Raw genomic sequence first — 20563 nt, 5'->3', positions numbered from 1 at the left:
AGACTAAACTGGGCATGGTGTGATCTGCCTATCTTACCTACTTCAGCTGTTCAGTGAGCTTTCTTTCTATCCCTTCTCTCCACTAGACTTTACATCCATGAAATGAGGTCTGTGTATGTTGCTACTACTGGTCCTGCAGTGAGTACAGGGCCTGCCCAGAGGGACCTCTGTGGAATGAATAAATGAGGCCCGACCATGACTTACGCAGTGGGTTCCATGGCAGGTTCCTTGTTCCCCGTCTGTGGCTCTTCCTCTACCATCAAAGACCTCTGTCCTTGAAGACTCCACAGCCTTAGCCAGTCTCTCCTAGTCTTTTCTGGTCCCTGACAATGCACAGTCCCTTCTGGGACTCCACACCCACATCTTGTTTTGCTTCAGAATTAAGTTACCTTAATGACTCAGGACCCCACTTCCCTGACCTCTTTCTTCCAGGAAAGGCTTCTGAGAGCCCCCTGCTCCATGTCTGCCACCCATGTGGCCACTCCAGGTCCTCTCATCCACAGCTCCCACACATTCACAAGCAAAGCCCCAAAGATCCTATAGCTCCCCAGACCCCAACCCAGGGTCATGGTCTCATCTAGACAACACAGGCATCCAACAATATAGATGCTGCATTTGCAATTCAGTTGCCACTCTTCTTCCTGCCACCAGCAGACCTGAAGGGGACCAGAATTCAGCATGATTTTAAGGAGGTCTGTTTATCTGGCTCTTTGCCACAGGATGGTAGTGTGATGACTGGAATCCTGGCTGCAGGAGGCCAGCTGTCCAATGACATCCATTAATATTCTTTTCTGGGAAGCCTGAATGAGGTTGTGCCATCATTTGCATAGATTAGCATATCCTGTGCTGCCATCTATCCCAGGGTCTGCAACCTCTGTCCAGGAACCACACTGGCTAGCGGGCTGGTTTTCTTTGGCAGATAGCCATGTCCTCCCCTTAGCTCTTTGCTGTGAATACAGTGGCTGTGTTACCACCCTTTAAAGCCCCTCAGAAGGGCTCTTCAGCTTCCCACTCTTGAGGAACGATAGCACAAATGTATCTCACGGCTCTGCATCTCTGGGACAGGGTGGCAAGCCTTCTAGCCCTCTGTACGCCAAGTGGAGAATGCTTGGCAACCTGGCACTTGTGTATTCATCCAATGAGTAATTTATTGAGCACTTACTGTCAATGCTGGGCTGTGACTGGGGATGAAAACAAGGTAGATAGGTCACCCTGGCACTAGCTCAGTCATTGCCTATAAGACCCAAAGGTCTCATATCCCAGACCCCATCTCACCCATGTCAGTCCTTGTAGATCTGGCCACCCTGTGACTTTATCTTCAACACGATCACCTTTCTCTATCCATCAGGAGTCCTTTGGCCACATGATGTCAGTGGGACCTGGACTTCAGCGAGGTAAGAGCCCTTCTTGTTTGGGGGTCAGGGTAGGTACAGATGTGGACCACACCCGATGACCAGTGGGGAAGCTGAGGTCTAACAGTGATTTTCTTTTCTTAAGCTGCTTCTCCAAGAACATGGCAGGTAGACAGGGGAACAGGGAGCACAGAGTGAGAGTGGGGCCAGGAAGGAGACACACAGGTTAGCTGTGGAAAGCACACTCCCAACTGGGCTGCCTCTGGGGGCAGCAAGAGGTCTCTGCCCTTGTGTCTTGGTCTCTCTGATGTAAATTGTCTCGTTCAATTGCCAAGCGTTTATGGGGCGCTCCCTTTTCCAGTTCTGTGCAAATGGAGACTCTGTGACATATGCCACCGGCAGCCTCTGCTCCCAGTTTCTGTTGGCCTTGCGTCCCCTCATTGCTCTGGGGTAGAAGCCACTCTTCTGCGGTGCTGCTCTCCCATAGTGACCCTCAGTGCACTGCGTTCTCACATGCTCTTACCTGCAGCTGCCTGTCCACTCCACCTGCCTTTTGCCAATGGATGTTGGTACCCATCCCATCCCTTTCTGCCTGCGCCATTACTGCGGCCTCTTAGCCAGCCTCCTCCCAATTGTGACCCAACGTAATCCAGTGCCAGATTGAAATCCCTAAAATGAAGTCTCATCGGTACCCTCAGGACTTGCTGTGCTTCTCAGAGCGCAAGCCCACGTCTCACCCTGCACATTCACATCTGAATGGCGGCTCTACAAGTGACCCTAACCACAGACAGCATTTCTGTGTTCCTCAGCACATGACCAACTCTGACTTAAGCATTTGTACTATCTCATTTAATTCATTATGTACTCCTGGAAGGAAGTGACTGCTTTTTCAATTTTCTGAGGTATGATGTAACTAAGAATCCTGCCCAGGGAGCTGCAGAGATGGCTCAGAGGTTAAGAGTACTGACTGCTCCTCCAGAGGACCTGAGTTCAATTCCCAGCAATCACATGGTGGCTTACAACCATCTGTAATAGGATCCAATGCTCTCCTCCGGTGTGTCTGAAGACAGTGATGGTGTACTCATATATGTAAGATAAATTTTAAAATCTTAAAAAAAAAAAAAAAGAATCCTGATCAAAGCCAAACAGACAGTAAATAGCAGAGCTGGGATTTGAAGCCATGAAGTGGGAGGGACCTCAGAGCCCACACGTTCAGGTGCCAAGCAGAAATGCACTCCTGGAGGCATAGTAGTTAGTGTGTGTCGTGTAAATCAGTATTCTGTGTCCTTTAAACAGGAAGTGAAATGAGTTGTTACTCATTTCACACTACACATCACCAGGTAAAGACAATGGTATCTTTTTGAATGGTTACCCTGCCTTCTAAACAGAGCAAGGCTAGCATAATGGTTAGACATGAGCACAAAGTCATAGATCTGAGTCTCAATCCTGCTGCTGCCACTATTTATCGGGCATGGAGCTTTGGAAAAATTGCTTTTAAAACCCCGTGGCTTTTGCTTCTACTTCTAAAAATGGGACTAAAAGTTGCCATTACAGTAGGTAAAATGAAGGTAAGTGCATATGGGAATGTTTCAACTATAGCCATAATCTTTCCAGTAGGAGATTGTCCCGAGTGTCCCTGCTCTTGTAGACAGTACAGTCTAAGGGGGGAAAGTTTAAATGTACAAGGAGGGGTCTGTTCTCTGATAGTTAAGACAACAAGCAGATGGGTGAGGGCAGAAAGGGAGGGAGTACATTCTAGGTAAATAGAGGGTCCTGGGAAGCAGGACACCCCAGATCCAGAGAGGTGAGTCCACTGCTGGATGCAGCACTCCCACAAGGCCTTGCAGAGACAGCCTCACCTCTCTCCCCATTTGACATGGAGCACAGCATACAGCAAGAGTTGACGATCAGTGTTTAAGCCGTAAAACACTGCAAACACATTTGTATTCTTTTTACTCGGTACCAGTCATTTCCCCTGCTCCCCAACCCCAACTCCCGATTCTCATATGTTTAGCAAAAACAGACTATCTTCTCCAAAATGTAATTTTGTGGATGGATACGTTTTTAAAATATAATGCTCTGGTCAAACCTTTGAACGACTATTTTTCTTGACTGACTTCTCAATTCAGCGGGTCCAGAACACCTAGTAGGACGAGAAAACCTACCTGGAAGCCCAAACCGCTGTAACAACACGTATAAGACACACACTCCAGCTGACTGGGAATAAGGACTGGGCTAGCCTTGACCTTCAGCTTGGGAGCCCTTAGCCCCATCCATAGGTAGGCTACATGCCCCATTACTACAGACTAGGTTCTGGTACCTCTGAAGGTGCATGTCCTAGCTTGGTCACCGGCTGTGTGAACTGGGGACAGGTGTGTCAGGTCTTTGAGGCTGGGCATCTCATCTGTAAAGTGGGGTTATTCTGTGTCATAAGATTATTGTGAACATCTTTCCCATTCTCCTTCTCCCTGCCTCCATATTTGGCTAACACGGCCATCTTTACTGGGAAAATGTCCCTTGTGCTCACTTAGCACTTTGTAGGACACAAGGTCCTCTCCAAGACATCATCTTATAAATATAGGCAACTGTTACCTCTTTCAATGAAAAGAAAAATTTTAATTAAATGATCTTATTTTATCTGAAATAAGGAAGAATTAGCACTTACCATCTTTCAGACAAGGAAACAGATCAAAGATCTGCCCAGTGGAGCTGGAGAGATGGCTCAGAGGTTAAGGGCACTGACTGCTCCTCCAGAGGTCCTGTGTTCAGTTCCCAGCAACCACATGGTGGCTCACAACCCATCTGTAATGGGATCCAATGCCCTCTTCTGGTATGTCTGAAGACAGTGACAGTGCACTCATGTCCATGAAATAAATAAATAAATCTGAGGGTGGTGGTGGTGGTGGTAGAGGAGGAGGAGGAGGAGGAGGAGGAGGAGGAGGAGGAGGAGGGCCTGGCCAGGATTCTACAGCTGGTACTTATCAGAGGCAGGGCTCAAATTGAAGCTTCTAACTAAACCCAGGCCTCCCAAATTAAAGAAAACTAGCCAGGCTCCCTGTAGTGGCATTTGCCAGAACTGGCTTTAATGCAGCTCTCAGAGAGCTATGGCTTCTAAGAGGAAGAGATTGGTCAAACTCCACGCTCAGCATCTAGTGGAACCAACAGCCAGGAGGCAGAGCTCTTTCCCTTCTCCTCTCCTGCTGATTGACAGAAGGGAGGGAAGCAGGTGGGGGTGGGGCTTAGTGTAATGTCAGGACCAGCTGAGAGTGTGCCAAATGCACTGTCTCCAGAGATGCACAGAGGAAGAGACTGCTCTGCTGGGGCTTCGTCAAGAGGGGCAAAGATCTTGGAGTGGGGGTAAGGCAGGGTGTGGTTGTGTAGCCCAGGCTGAGCTTGAACTCACAATCTTCCTACTTTGTCTTCCCTCCCCAGGGAAGGGGTTATGGGCTGATGTCACAGGGAGACCCAGTTCTTGTCATGTTTATCTAAAGCACTAAGGAAAAGATGGGTGCACAGAGACTTGGAGTGTTCAGGTCACACAAATGAAAGCGCCAGGATTCAAACGCTAGGTGGATTCACCTAGAAGTCTGCAAAACCACAAGAGGTGACAGAATGACAGGGGAGATGGGTGGCTTTCAGGGTTGATGTGGGATTATGAGGTAAGAGGCAGGCACAGAGCATAACCTTTGTGTGGAGAAACAAACACATGGCCTATTGATGTGATGAGACAATTATACCCCTCTTCTCTCCTCCCTCCCCTCCCTTGACCCTCCCTCCTTCCTTCCTCCCACCCTTCTCTTTTAAACAGTCTCTCCATATGCCCAGGCTGGCCTCAAGCTCTCCATCCTCCTGTTTCAGCCTCCAGAGTGCTGAGGTTACAGGTATGTGCTACCGTGAGTAGTACTTCTATATATTTCTCTATGTGTATGTGAGGTGGTGGGCAGTGGGTTGTAGCGCTCAATCGTGAGTGTGCAAATGTGTGTACATATGTATGCACTTGTGGAGGCCAGAGCTGGGTGTCTGGTGACATCCACTATTTCCCTTGCTGAAATGCTGTCTTACGATGACTAGAGAGCTCGTTGAACTTGAAATTTGTGAGCCAAATGGTCAACAAACTCCCTGGGTCCACCCGTCTCTGCCCACCCATCACCAAAGCTAGGGTTTCAGTCATGCAACCCATGCCTGGCCTTTGTACACATATGCCAGGGACTCAAATGCAGGTCCTTAAGTCTTCAAACTAAGTCTCCCACCCACAGAGTCATTCCCTCAGTCACTCTGTAACTTCAGGAGTCAGTGTCCAAATATGCTTCCCCTACCCTGTCCTCGTGCAGTAGCCTTCCAGTGAGCGGAGCCAACTCCATCACTTGAGCGTGGCCAGTGAATTTTGCCAGATGCAGCCCTGTAATACCTCCAGAAAACCTGTTTTCTTGGACGCTCGCTATGGCAGAAGCTGGCTACCATGTAAGCAGTCTGTCAGAGATTGGCCCTGCGGTAATGCACTTAAAGAAGTCAGGGTGGTGCATACCTTTAAGCCTAGCACTCCAGAGACAGAGGCTGGCAGATCTCTTCGAGTTCAAGGACAGCCTGGTCTACAGAGCAAGTTCTAGGACAGCTAGAGCTACAAAGAGAAATTCTATCTCAAAAAAAGAAACCCACAAAAAACAAACAAGCAAACAAACAGAAATAAAACAAACAAAAATAAAACAAATGAGAGAGAGAGAGAGGGAGGGAGAGAGAGAGAGAGAGGGAGAGAGAGAGAGAGAGAGAGAGAGAGAGAGAGAGAGAGAGAGAGAAAGAAGGAGGAGGAGGAGGAGGAGGAGGAGGAGGAGGAGGAGAGAGTAAGCAAGGACACGGGGTGAGGGAGGAGCCTGATTGGCTCTCTCCAGCCACCTAATCAAGGCATTCACCGTGAGGGAAGAAACCATTTCAGATAATACCAGCTCTCCGTCAGACTCTCACTGTATGAGAGACTCCAATTTAAAAATAGTTAGATACAATGACAAATACCTGTGACCCCAGCACTTAGTAGGCAGAGGCAGAAGGATTGTGAGCTTAAGGCTAACTTAGACTACATGAGAAGATATTGTCTCAAGAAGATTTAATTTCAGCACTCAGGAAATCAGCTGAGGCAGGAGGAGCATTGTAAAATTGTATCCATTGTGAGTCTGTGAGTTCTAGACCAGCTAGGGTTGCAGAACAAGACCCCCCCCCCATAAAAAAAAACAATCAGACAAAAACCACGCAGCTGTGTCCACTGAATACACAGAGCACTGTGAGGGTAATGATAGTCTTGAGTCACTGACTTGACTTGGGAACACAGAGTGGAATGGTTGGAAACTCGGAATAATCATCAGGACTATAGGTAAGGGGTTCCTGTTTGTTTTCACACATTGGGAGTCTCTTTGTAGCCCTGGAGAAACTCAAGAAATCCCCAGTCTCTGGCCAGTGGGTGTGGTTGTCATCTGTCCTTCAGCCAGAAGTGTTTAGTGCCTTGAGAGCTAGCCTGGCAAGAGACCCTTGTTTGTTTCGTGGCTCTTCTGCCCCTTGATGCATGGCCTCAGACGATCAATGCTCTCTGCACCTAACATTCCCTGCCTACAAAGCTTGGGAGCGGAATTGAAGATGATTAAAACTTCTTCTCTTTCCTTGACCGGTAAGGATCGACACTGTATGCTTGGAAAATCAAGATGCTGTGTGGAGTTTATCAGCACCCAGTACCCTTTCTTGTCTTGTTCTTAGAGCGGAGCTAGTCCTGGGATCAGGACTCGAGTTGACCAGTGAGCCCCAGGGAGGGCCACACAGGCCAGCAGGCCCCAACCTCAGCCTCCCTAGACACTTTCAGTGCTGAAGAGGGTATTTCCCAGGTTCCAGACCTAGGCTCTTCTGGAATCCTAGCCCTCCCTGAGAAGGGGAGGCTCCTCCTTGTCTAGGAATGGGGGACTCCAGGAGAAACAGCTTCTCGGGAGTCTGGTGACAATAGTTGTCTCTAAAAATACAACAGCTGAGAAACAGCGAAGAAAGCCTCTGGCGTCACTCAAAACTCACAACATTTCCTATTGTGCTTGCTTTGCTCCTGGTGTTCCTCAGCCTCGGGAGGAGGTGGACCTCGTGTGAAACCCAGAAAGGCAAGCAGGGGATGACCCATAGACGACAGATCCTTCCTCCCTGCTAACCCGGTGCAAAGCTAGCTTTTCAAGTCCATTGAGTCATCGCTGCCCTGACCATGCGCACACAGGTCCTGGCCACTGACCCACCAGGGCCCATGCAGATGTGGGAGTCTCTCATGTCAAGGGCCCAGGTACAACTTATAGTGCACGTTAATTCACAACAAATGCCAGACTCCAGCCGCCATGGGAAGGGCCTTATGGCAGTCTGCTGGCTATATCCCTGTTCTGGTTATGAGGACGTCTCCTTTCTCTCCAGAACTTCTCAGAGGACTTGAGTCTCCCCAATAAAAAGGAAAGTCATGGACTCAAGGACACGGGGAGAGGTTGGGTATCTGAGGATACAAATGCTGATCTCTGATATTCTTAAATCTTTGTCTAAACACTGACAGAGGTAAGGTCAGGCAAAAGTGGGAGGAGAGGGTGTGGGGGAGTGTCTCCTTTACCCCAGGGGAGCAGGGGAGCATTTTGAATATACAAAGTTTGACTACTGTTCGTCTATTATTTTTCACACGGCAGGATCCTGCCACACACCTATGTGTGGTCTCCACATTGTTGGATTGGGCAGTTGTTATTTTACTATTGTACCCACTTAACAGATCATTAAACAGAGGCTTGGAAATACTAAGCTATCTCTCAAAGTTATCCAAGTCACCACTAGCCTCAAATACAAGACTTCCCCTCTGTCGTAAATCTTATTGATCATCAGCTCCTGCCCCAGTTGCTAGCCCCTAATGGAGGCTCCACAAGTCAGCCCCATGGGATCCTCAGCAGTTTAAAAAAAAAAAAAAAAAAAAGGCATGCTTGTGATTTTCCCTATTCAACTCTGGATCCAACCCAAACCCAGCCTTCTTGTGCCCCTCTGTCTTCCAACGCAGCTGTGAATGCCCTTGAACTGGGGAAACCTTTGCCTAGAAACCCTTTGCAAGAAGTGACACAGAGATTAAGAGAAAGCAGGCATCTGAAGAGTACAGTGGCACGTGGGTTCTGAGGGCAGATTCCATCTGCTGTGGTCATCCAGGTGGGTCAGCTGGGGCTCTGAGGACTCAAGAAAGAGCAATCCTGACCTCTGGCTGGAAAAGACCAAGCTCATGGGCATGGTCTGGTCTGGCATCATATCAGCCCGGCCCGGGACAGCATCTGTGCAGATACTGGCCATCCTCTCTCCCTTCTCCCTTAATCACGGTGGGGCAGATAGAACTGATGTCTTTATACTCTTCGTAAAATTCATCTCAGCTATGACTCCAGGCTCTGCATGAGGAATGGCACTGGCTCTGAATCCTGAGTCACAGAAATTAGAGATGAAAAAGGACGCTGGGGTCAGAGGCAGCTAGCCCCGGGGGCCATGAGTAGTTTCGCCCTCATAATAAACTTCTGTCCCTCATCCATCCACGTTGGATGGCTGCTCTCCTGGAGGCCGCTCTCTGGTGCTTCTCAGAGTTCACACTGTTGATAGAAAGGAGGGGCCCTCACCGATCCCTAATTTACTTCAAACTTTATTAACTGTTAAAACGTGGCTGGGGAAGGCGAACCTGAGGAGGTGAACCCATAGCCCATGTGTGGGAACACAGGCTCTTCCAGCTCTCTGTACTGACAGCAGGGGGCAGGGGATGGGTGTCAATGCAGGCTGATATTTTACTTTCTACAGAACCTCTGGTAACATTTTAACTTCCCTAAGCTTCAGTTTCCTCATCTGCCAGTGGAAGCCAGTGACATTGTCAGTGTCCCTGGACAAGTAAGGGAGTTCACAAGGCACCGGTCTGTGGAAATCCCTGGCTAGTCACTGTCATCACAGCCACTAGTCCATAGATGACGTCTCCCTAGGGGAACATCACTATTATCTTTAAAATGTAGTCATGCATCACTCTTCCCTCTCAGGTCCATCCTGTCATCTGGGAAAGAGGGCTGAGGACTGGATTTTACATGCCATGTTCCATTGGCATGGGCTGAACCACTACTGTTTATTGAGCAATGCACACAGGTGATGATGACCAAGACAGACAGACACTCTAGTTCTACCAACCTCGCTATCTGTATTAGTGACTTTTCGTCTTGATGCAACAAAATACCCATCAAAGGAACTTAATGGAAGGAAGGGCTTGTCCTGGCTCACAGTTCAAGGTGAGCTGGTCATGAAGGAATAAACATGGTCGGTGTAGAACAGACTGCATCCACACTCAGGAAAGAGCGATGACCAAGGCTACTCATCCTGCTTTAGTCTTTTATCTCAGTCCATGAGATGGTGTTGCCCTAATTTAGAGTGGATTTGCCTGCCTCAGTTAACCCAATCTAGAAACTCCATTACAAATATACACGGAGGTTTGTCTCCCAGGGGGCTCTAGAGCCCACCATCAAGTTGGCAAAATTAGCCACCACACCATCTGTATGAGTTTCCTGGAACGAGGTCATTGCACGCCAACAGGGATACTTATTATCAGACTCAATAGTTTTCCAACACAGATGTGACCGTCTGGTTCACTGGAAACACGAAGGGGGTCATGCAAACAGAGAGAAGCTTCCAAAGATGACAAGGGGTATGGTTGTCTAGGTTCCTAGCAGCAATTCCTATGTTGGCTGGCCCATCACTGTCTTCTCTCTTGTAGGGTCCCCCCTCCTTCTGCTCTGCTGGCGCTCGACCCAGAAGGTAATTTTACACATACAGACCCTTTAAATAGAACCTAGATCACACAGAAGTGAGCAGGGTTCTGCATGAAGGTTACCCATGATGCAGCTGGGCTCAGTTGTGCCCAGGTCAATTAAAGCACAAAGTCTGGGCATGGTGAGGAGAGGTAACATTTAAATTATTTATATCTCCTCAGGTTCTAAACAGTGGCAGTCAGAGGACAAGGCACTGAATTCTGCTCTTTGTTTTGTTTTTATTTTTTCCTTTTTTTGGTGGTTTATGAATGTTTACACATGTGGGTACACAGGTATGAATGAGCGTGTACATGCACATGTGTGTCCATGCAGGTGTAGGACTAAGGTTGATATCAAGAGTCATCCTCCCTCACTGATATACCTTATTCTTTTAGGCAGAGTCTCTCAATCAAGCCAGAGCCCACCATTTGGCTGGTATTGCTTCTCAACTTATTCTAGGAACCTCCCTAAGCACGGATCTATCTCTATTTCCTGTTTCTTCTTGGTCTTTTTGAGGTAGAGTCTCACTATATAGTCCAAATTGGCCTGTTCCTGCCTCTGGGTGACTGGGGTTCCATATGTAGACCATTAAGACTGCTTTTGCTGTCGTTTTAAAAGCTCCAAACAGCCTCAGTTTCCCTCTCTGGGAAACGAGGGTAATGGTGCCTCCTGTATCAGGCTATGATGGCGGTGGAAAGATTCTGTGATAACTTCACAGAGCCCGGCCAGATGACAGCTGGTCCTGTGATTGCAAGCAGGCATGCCCTAGGGAGGAGGTGGTAGTTAAAGACCTGTTCTCGGGGATCAACTGGAAAGCACACAGAACCCCCGAAGTAGCTGGCCCAGCTGAGCCCCACTCTCTTTACCACATCCCTTCTCTCCTTCACTGAGGCTTAGGACCTCTATCTCTAGATAGTTCTAGTTCTTTCTCTGTAATAAATATTTGTCATCTGCAGCCTTAATCAATCACAGTGAGAGGCATATCTGTGAAGTGTGCAGCCAAGGTCCTTGGAAGGTCCTGGAGGCGAAGTTGGAGAGGAAGTACTGGCCTGAGGCCAAGGGCAGCAAAGAGTGAAAAGGGGCCGGGGACAGTGTACAGAGCAGTGGCTGGCTTGTCTCCACTATCAGACTTTACTCCAGGAGGAGGCAGAGGCCGTGTGAGAGCCGTGCCGCTTCACCTGGCTCCTGACCTATATTGGAAGTGACAAACACGGGCTCCGAAATGCTTACAAGGCACCTTGCCGGCAAGCACTGTGAAGTGGTGAGTCAGGTTGCGAAAGTCTGAGGAAAAAAAAGGAGTCGGGTGAGAGGAGGAGGAGGAGGGAGGTGGTGTAGGGAGGGCCCTGAAGATGGAGTGAAAGAGGTTGTATCCTACTAGTGGGAAGGGGGAAGGCGAGGCTCACTGTATAGAGTGAGGGAATTGTTTTGTGAAAACTTGTCTCAAGAGTATATGTGTATTCTGTTCTGATGGGAGATACCTCTCTCTCGCTATGAGTCATGTTCTAAGTGGGCATAGATCAGAGTCCATACTCAGAGTAGTCTCTGTGACAGCCAGTGTTAACTATTTGACACACTATAGAATCACTGGGAAAGGGAGTCTCAATCAAGTTGGTCTGTAGGGGATTTTCTTGATTACATTAATTGAAGTGGAAAGACCTGTCCACTGTGGGTGGTACCATTCCCTAGGTAGGGGAAGCCTAGGTTGTATATGAGTAGATAAGAGCACTAGCATGAAGCTTTCACGTCATTGCTCTCTACTCTCGCCTGTGGATGTGACTAGCTGTTTCACATTCCTGAGACCTTGACTTTCCTGGGATGATGGGTTATAGCTGACGTCATGAGCTAAATAAAACCATTTTCCCTTAAGCTGCTTTTGTTGTGTATTTTATCATGGCAACAAGAACAGAAAATGAGACTAGATGCTGAGCAAGTCCCACAAACTGTGTGCCCAAGCTCTGGACAGAGCAGATAGACACAGTCTTCCTCTGAACTATGCTTGCTGCAGTCCCTCCACCAGCATGGAGAAGAAGCTCACAAGGACTGTCCTTCAAGCCTATATCCATGCTCAGCTGTGCCAGCATCTCTGGGCCTCAGGAACACCGAAGTCCTCATTCTGAGCCAGGTAGGCCCACACATGTCCCAGACGGTTACATTCCTTCCTGGCTAGAGGCTTTTGTCACCCCAGGCTGTTGTGGGAAGTTGCCATCAGGAGCATCTAAAGACCTGTGACAGGAAATTGGAGCTGCCAATCTCTTAGCAATCGGGGTACAGTTTTTTTCCTGCACTGCATCTCAGGAAGTGATGGTAAGTGCCCTGGAATCACAGAGGTCCTGTATGTGCTCCATATTACCAGTCAGATCCAGCTAATGCAAGGACCACGGCAGTGAAACTTTCCATATGACAAAAGCAATTTTCCCCGGCCCAGCCGATGGCCCACTTATTTCAACGATATTCAATGTGCCCACGGTGATAGCTCTCTTATCCCAGCACTCTGCTCGTTCATTGTCCGTCCTCGTCACGCTGTAAGCACTTGTCATCTTATGCCAGTCCCTGGTGTTTGACACTTATTCTTCCTGCCTTCCTGCCTGCATGAAGACATCCTCAAGGCTGTACAAAGCTAGTCTTTGCTTCAGAGACAGGGACCTAGAGTGGCCAGGCCTTCATCAGTTCCCACTCTGAATGCTTTCATCCCCAAGTGCCAGCCACCTGGGAGATGCAGACACCACTCTTGGGCCTCACAGGATGGTGCTAGGGGCAGACAAGGAGACTGCTATCGGGAATCGAGGTGAAAGGCCTTTTCTAGAAGAGGACTCAGAGCAGGGATCGTTGGAAGCAATACCTAGCAGCAATACCTAGGTAGGGTCCAGGAAGACATCCTGGAGGAAGTGACATCAGACTTGAACCACAGATGGGAATGATCCGAGCTTAGGAAGGCAAAGGTCAAGGCGTTACAAAAGCATGCCTAGACTTCTGAGTGTGGAGAATTGTTAAGTGATGATAGTACTCATCTTCTTTTCAGGAACACAATAGAAATTTCGCATGCATGCTAGCATTGAAGCCTGACAATGACCACATTGTCCCCATTCCACGTGGCAAAGAGAATAAAAAGACCAGGAGGTACGCTGGGTGGCTGGGGGCTGGAGGGGGGGGAGAGGAAGCTCATATTTGTGGTTTTGAAAAGAGTGCCCAGGTTTCATTGTGAACAACAGACCCAAGCGGGAACAGTTGGAAGCAGGGAGGTGCGCGGAGGGGCTATGCTCTGATCTAAGCAAGAGTTGGGAAGCATGTTATGGCTTGAGAAGAAGGGATGTGACCTTGAACTTGATGGGGCTTCAACCACACACAGAGAAGGAGAGGAAGGAGCCTGTCAGAGGCTGGTTTCAGAATCAGACAGAGCCCCTGAAGATCCCTTGGCCCCTGTCCACCAGACTAGAGAGAAACGGAGGGCTCTCTGGGTGCTGCGTAGAGGATGGTTGATTGCCGAGTAGCAGGGAACTGCTGGGATCTCAGCAGGCAACACCCTCCTGTCTGCAGGAGCGGTCCCTCACTCCAGGAGAGACAGCTCTTAGAGATGCCAGGCACCTAGTGCAGCCTTGTTTCAATAGTGGTGTAAGGGGAAGCGGGTTCAGTGGTCCTGAATACATGAGCAACATAGGTCAACACGGGCGAGTTGCTGTACAAAGTATCGGGGCTATAATACCAGGGCGTTCCCTTGTTCAGCTGATGCTGTGACACCGCAGGCTCGGGTGTATCAGTTACTTTTCTTGCCACAGTGACAAAAAAAAAAAAAAAACCCTCCTGGAAGCAGCATAAGGGAGAGGGGAGTATGTCTGACCTCCTAGTTTCAGAGGGAGCTGTCCATCGCGATGGGAAAGGCCACATGCTCAACCAGTTCTGCCTCTGTCTGTGGCAGCTGTGGCCCAACCTGTTCACATTTGGGTAGTTCAGGGGGCACTAAGCTTAGGTCAGAAGCAGAAGCAGATGTCACCTTCAAGACTCATCCCCAGGGACCTTCTTCTGCTAGCCAGTCCCTGGGTCCCTGGGTCTTATAGATGCTGTAATCTCCCAGAACAGTGCCATGAGCTGAGACCAGGAGTTCAGGCACATGAGCCTGGGGGGGGGGGGGGGACACTTCACATGCAAACCACAGTCCTGGGTAGTTCATAAGCAAGGGGGTTTTTTTTGGTTGTTGTTTGTTTGTTTGTTTGTTTTTTGACCCACGGTTTTAGGAGGCTGGAGAGTTTAGTACTAAGGTACTGACTGGTAACGTCTGGTAAGGCTTTTTTATCCTGCATCATTCCATGGGGAAAGGCAGATGGGCAATGGAGCATGAGGAGGATGAGGGTTTTCAGGATTCGGGGGCTACAGAAATTCCTCCTTTTGCCCAGAGTCCATTCTCACAATAACTAGTCCATTCCCGTGATAACAGGGCTCTTCATTAATCTATGAGCTGCCGCCCTCTTGGTCTCCTCAGCCCTTGGAAGTCCTGTCTCTCAACCATGGCACATAGGGGATTTGGTTTCCAACACACAGACTTTGGGGGAATGCATTCAAGCCCCAATATTGAAAATGTCTTGCAGGGTTCAGGCTAATTGCAGAATTTATGTTATCCTTCTTGAGGAGCAGGGTATCGGGGACTCTGTCTAGGGTGAGTTAAGGCCAGAGTATGGTTTTTGTCTCTTCTTCGGGGTCTGGCTTGGAAGGAGGCCCATGTGGGATTTGGGGAAATATGACTAAGATCAGCATCCAGCATCATGTTCCCGTGCCCACTCCACTTTTAACGTTTGGGGTATTGACAGAGCATACTTTGGAAATTCTGCCAGGGGGAGACATAGCACTCGAGGGGCTGGTTCAAAAATAGGCTCTGGTGCTCCCCAGCCAATATGTTGTCTGTTGCTAGAAGAGAAATATTTCCAGAGAGTGCAGCATCAGAGTGCCACAGCAAAGCTCTGGAGAATATAGTGCCTCGGCGCCTCTTCTCCCGCTCATTAGGAGAGAGCATTGGTATTTTAAATGCTTTAAAGTGGCTCTTCAGTCAAGGAGGAGTTTATAAAAATAATTTCTTTGCAAGGAGGACAGGGGTGACAGGCAGCAGCTTGGTGAGGGTTGAGAGGGCCGGGAAGGGAGTCTAAGGAGGCTGGAAGCAAAAGCTGCTGGGTAAATTGGGCAGGCCCTTTAGCCCCCAAGTCAAGTGGAAGATGCTTCACTATACACAGCCCTGGGTGCAAAGAAACACGGAGCAGAAAGGAGCTCAACAGGCTGCTGACCCGGTTGATGCCTGGTCTTCCTCTGGTAGACTCTTGAGCTCAATTAGGCTGGCACCAAGCATGGGCATATCTAGGTATAAGGGCAGGGGAATCTTCCTCTAGGAGATGCAGCTCTGCTTCAAGGAACATAGCCAAGACAGCCCCCAAGTTCCCTCTTTGTCCTGGTACCTGGGGGTAGGAAGAATCCCACAGCAGTCCCATGGGAGAGACAAGGGCCTATCCCAGTGACATTCTGGGAAATGGGGCCATGAAAAAAGTCTAGATATCATGGCAGTCAAAAGGCAGCCCTTTAAATGGAAAAGGAAGAGGAGGAAGTGGTGGTGGTAGGAGAGGTGGGGGAGGAGGAAGTAGAGGAGGAAGATGTAGAGGAGGAGGTAGAAGAAGAGATGGAGTAGGAAGAAGAAGAGGAGGGTGAGATGGGGGAGGAGGGTGAGTTGGAGGAGGAGAGTGAGATGGAGGTGGAGGAGGAAGTGGAAGAGGAGAAGATGGAAGAGGGGGAGAAGGTAGAGGAGGAAGGTAAGGTGGAAAAGGAAGAGGAGGAAGAGGTGGACGTAGGGGAGAAGGGAGAGGTGGTGATCCAGAAACAGAGAAAAGTTCTGGTTTCTCAAAGCAAAAAGGAGGGCATGGACTGGGGAGGGCAGGCCCCATAACAATCCTTCATCTGCAAGGGGCTTAGCCAAGTCAGAGCTCACTTAAGTGCCCCTCATGGAAAATGGAATGCGGTAGGTACCTACAGTTCAGAGCTCTTGCTGCCTGCCCAAGGTTTCTGATCAAGGATTGGGGGGAGACTGCACTCAAGTGCAGATCATCTGGCTTCAAGTTCACCTTTTCTTAGGTAGTCTCACTGCCTACCAAGGTGGGCACCAACACCAACTCCCCCCCCCCATATCTGTACACAGCTGCCTCTTGCTATATAAAAGTGGAATATATTTCCATTCCTTCCAAATCTGGATTGGTATTAAAACTTGGAATTTCATAAATTTATTCTTTTTAATAGCTGAGTAGTACTCCATTGTGTAAATGTACCACATTTTCTGTATCCATTCCTCTGTTGAGGGGCATCTGGGTTCTTTCCAGCTTCTAGCTATTATAAATAAGGCTGCTATGAACATAGTAGAGCATGTGCATCAGAATGTAGGTACAGTATCATTGAAGTTCCAGAAATTAACCTAAGAGGCCGGGCAGCTTCTACTTAATCCAGACACCATGGTACTACATTTGAACATGACTTGTCTCCTTATAAAGCTAATTCTTGGGGGTGGGGGGTTAGATGGATGAAAACTCAATCAGATTATGGAGACGTGATAGAATTAGATCTGATCTTTGGATGGAGCTTGGTAAAGTGTCTTTGTAAAAAGAGGAGGGCAGACCAAAAGATGCCAGCATGCAACTTGCTTTTTGGTCCTGGTGTTTCAATGCAGCAATAGAAACCCTAACTAAGGCAAGTTGGTACCAGGATTGTGAGGTCTTGCTGTGAAGGACCCGACCATGTTGGTTTGGTGAGGATTATGGAAGGACTTTGGAATTTTGTGTCATTGAGTGTTCAAGGCTTGGTTAGCTGTTCTGTAGGAGCTTGAAGACAAGAATGTCAAGAACAATGTAGATACTGGAGGCCTGGCTTGTGAAGTTTCAGAGAGAAGATTAAAGACTCTTTGGAGGCCATTTGTTATTTTAAATTAAGATTCTGTGATCCTGGTTAGATGGAGCTGAAGAATAAGTTATGGTTAACACGCTACTAGAACTACTAAAGTGAAATCTTTGCTTTGCTGGGATATACAATGCTGGTCAGCTAGAGCTGAGAAATTAGCTGTGATTATGAAGAGACTAGCATCACTGAGGTTAACACTTCTGGGAAATGTTTCCTAAGAGTCAGCACACAGAATCTGTGTTCCAGAGGTGGCCAACATTGTACCTTGTGCTGGCAGCAGAACTTGGTAATATGTAAGAGTCACCCAAGAGGTACTGGTTATAAAGGATATGAAGGAGAGGCTCAGCACTGTGAAAGACCAGGAAAGGCCATCAGTGAAGATACATCCTCAGTGGCAGTTGACAGCCCAGGACTGAAGGGGTCATACAGAGAAGCTGAGGCTTAGTAACATGAAGACAGCCTCTAAGAGGCTATTGATGAAAGCACAATCCAGTTCTAGCAGAAGACTTTAGTAGTTTGGAGGTGCCAGTACCATGGGATCACCACCAAAAACAGCAGTAGCAACCAGGTAGACAATCAGAGTCTAGAAGACAAGCTGTGTGCATTGTAGAGGTCAGAGCCAGAGAAGTGACCCACTCCCCTTTCTCGGAGATGCCCAAAAGATCATGAGTATTAGACATTGGACATTGAGTTCTTAACACTGTTGGAATTTGGTTTTTGATTTGATTTGATTGTGACTGTGCCTGCCCTGGTTCTTCCCTCTTGAAGTAAGAAAGTATTTAATTTTTTAAATTTTATATAACCCTACAGTTGAGATACTTTGAATTTTAAAAGACTTTGGATTTTAAAAGAGATTGGCTATTTTAAGAGACTAAACTTTTAATGTGTTTGAATTTGTAAAGACTGTGGGATTTTAAAAGTTATTTGTATTTTTAATGTGAGCGGTTGGGGATAAATGAGGAAGGAAAGGTTGTGGCTTAACAGTGATGTGTTTGTGTGTAAGGTTGACAAGGGGTCAATTGTGCTGACTAGTCTTATGTCAGCATGACACAAGCTAGGGTCAACATACAGGGAGGAACCTCCATTGAGGAAAATGCCTCCATGAAATTCAACTGCAAAGGCACTTTTTCAATTAGTGGCCAGTGCTAGAGGGCCCAGCCCATTGTGGGTGATACCATCCCTGGGCTGGTGATCATGGGTTCTATAAGCAAGCAGGTTGAACAAACCAGGGGAAGCAAACCAGCACCCTTCCATGGCCTATGCATCAGCTTCTGCCTCCAGGTTTCTGCCTTGAGTTCCTGTCTTAACTTCCTTTGATGATGAACAGTGATGTGGAAGTGTAAGCCAAATAAACCCTTTCCTCCCCACCTTGCTCTTTGGTCATGGTGTTTCACTAAAGCGATAGAAACCATCACTAAGACATGTATGCATGTCTACTGTCTGCTCTTACCATACAATAATCGGTGTCACCTCTGGATGCTGCCACCAAAAAGGCCATCAAGATTCAGGCCTTCATTAGCCTTGGACCTCTAGTACCACAAGCCTTTCATTTTTCCTCAGAGCCTACCCAGTCTGTAGGATTGCACGGTTGGTAATGGAAAGCTGGCTGATGGGCATTGTGATGAGCATGGTGAGATGAGGGTCTCAGAAAGCAGTGGAGTTCATAGATCTGTGGATCCCACAAGAGGGAAGGCGTCTGGCCAGCCCACTAGCCATCCAGCTGTTCCAGATGCAAGATGTGCCAGCAAAGCCACATGGATGTTCCAACCCTCAGACAAACAAGGTCTCAGGAATGATCTAACCTGATACCATGTGGAAGAGCCTAACCCAGCCACCCGCAAAGACTCATGGAAGAACCACAGTTGCTTCTTCTGTGGCTTTGGATAACTGAAGCATCTCACCAGCACAGACTTCCTTCCAGACCCTGGAAAGACTCACCCCTCCTGCCTCTTTGGTTCCGTTGACCGAACAATGCCAACCAGGGTTGATCTACAGACTCGGCTGCCATTCACGATGCCCTTGCTCTCCTAACCCTTATGTACATCTGAGGCTGAATCCCCTGTCTCTTCTCCAGCTATGTCCCATTGCTCATCACAGACGGAGATCCCTGAGTCAAATATATCTTTGCTTTTCTCTATACGCGAAGCACGCTTGGTTTTGATGTCATTTGTCAGTTGGTCTAGCTATTAGGTTAAATGGCCAAATCAGACCCGACTGCTAATTTGTTGCAAGTGGCACTCCAGTGAGTGGCTTTTATCAGTGGGGTAATTCAATTTCCTTTTTTATATTTTGTTGCTAGCCGCCAAGAGAGGTTGGTCTAGCTGGGTAGAGAAGGCTTTTCCCACTGCCGCTGTACTGGTGCTTGCTCCATGGAGGTCCCTGGGCAAGGGGCAACCCAGAGACTTCAGAGCATTGCCTAGCCCCATGTCACCGTCTTCTAAGACGGCTGTACCTTGTCACACATGCTGTGCCTTGGCTAATCATGTGTTGTCATATAAATCAATTACAAAATGATTAATGTCAATTTTCCTCTCATCACAGATGGCAGAAGGACCGAGGACCTGGGGAGAAGACAGGAGGAGACTGGGGAGGGGGGGAGGGGGAAGGAACTGCTGCCTCTTTCCCATGGAGAGAGAAATGCCACAGGATCCGGGCACTCCCTACATCTCTCCACCTTCCGCCACCCCGTGAGCCTCTGCAGGGAGATTTTTCTGAATAATGGGCCATTTTCCTGTTTTAATCAGATGCAATTTTGCAAGCAGTTTTTATGATTTAGCAAGTCCATTAAAACTGGCGTTTGTTCTGCTCTGACACTCGAAAGGGGCTCTGCAGAGCATAAACATTGGAAATTACTTATAGGGAGAGACAATATTAAAATTCCCCAGCCCAAGCCTGTTGTCTGAGAGATTCTGCTATCAAGCATCATGCCAGCTATCATCAGAGGCACTGGAGATATATACTGCCTCCTCTTTATACACTGGCTGGGGGCTCAGCAACTCAGGCAGCAATAAAGAGGCTGCTGCTTTCCTTCAACACTTTAGGCATCCGGAGAGGAATGGGTCTTAAAGGGAACTTGCGGGAAGAGCAGGTCGCAAGTACAGGCTGGAGAGGAGAAGGGCCAGTGAGCATGCCTTTAAGAGCCACTGTGGAAACTGCTTTCCGGCCCACAGTGAACAATAGGGTCTATTGGTCCATAATTAAGGAGGTTGTTTTTTGTCAATTTCATTTGTAGTCAATTCTCAATTATCCATGTACTAACAGATGACCTGTTCAAATAAAAAAACCCTCCCATTTCCGGCTCTCTGCTTTCCATTAGGGCCTCCTGCATCCACTGAACCAGCTTGAAGCTGCTGCCAGAGAGGCACTGGGGAAGGTTATGGTTTGGATCAGAAATGTGCCCCAAGGGCCATGGGTGGAAAGTTTGGTCTCCAGCCCATGTTACTCCTGGGAGGTATATTATCTTTAAGAAGTAGATCCTAGTGGGAAAAGGTTACG

At 48.2% G+C, this 20563-nt stretch overlaps 1 long non-coding RNA gene across 10 annotated transcripts; it reads left to right on the top strand.

Annotated features, from left to right (window-relative positions):
• The first annotated feature begins 5194 nt into the window (after positions 1-5194).
• On the top strand, positions 5195-20359 carry Gm36855. 10 transcript variants are annotated; one of them, XR_870679.2, is made up of 7 exons: positions 5195-5233; positions 10120-10160; positions 10549-10588; positions 11110-11414; positions 12055-12275; positions 13173-13270; positions 19610-20349. It is a non-coding gene; the product is annotated as a predicted gene, 36855 (long non-coding RNA). The 10 variants fall into 10 exon arrangements; XR_870678.2 differs by having other exon boundaries at positions 10549-10669; XR_379321.4 differs by having other exon boundaries at positions 10549-11414; positions 12060-12275; positions 19610-20359.
• Positions 20360-20563: the final 204 nt, after the last annotated feature.

The sequence above is a fragment of the Mus musculus genome, chromosome 9, assembly GCF_000001635.26.
Source record: "Mus musculus strain C57BL/6J chromosome 9, GRCm38.p6 C57BL/6J".
In the NCBI taxonomy this organism is placed as follows: Eukaryota; Metazoa; Chordata; class Mammalia; order Rodentia; family Muridae; genus Mus; species Mus musculus.
This window is presented reverse-complemented; position numbering and strand designations above follow the sequence as displayed.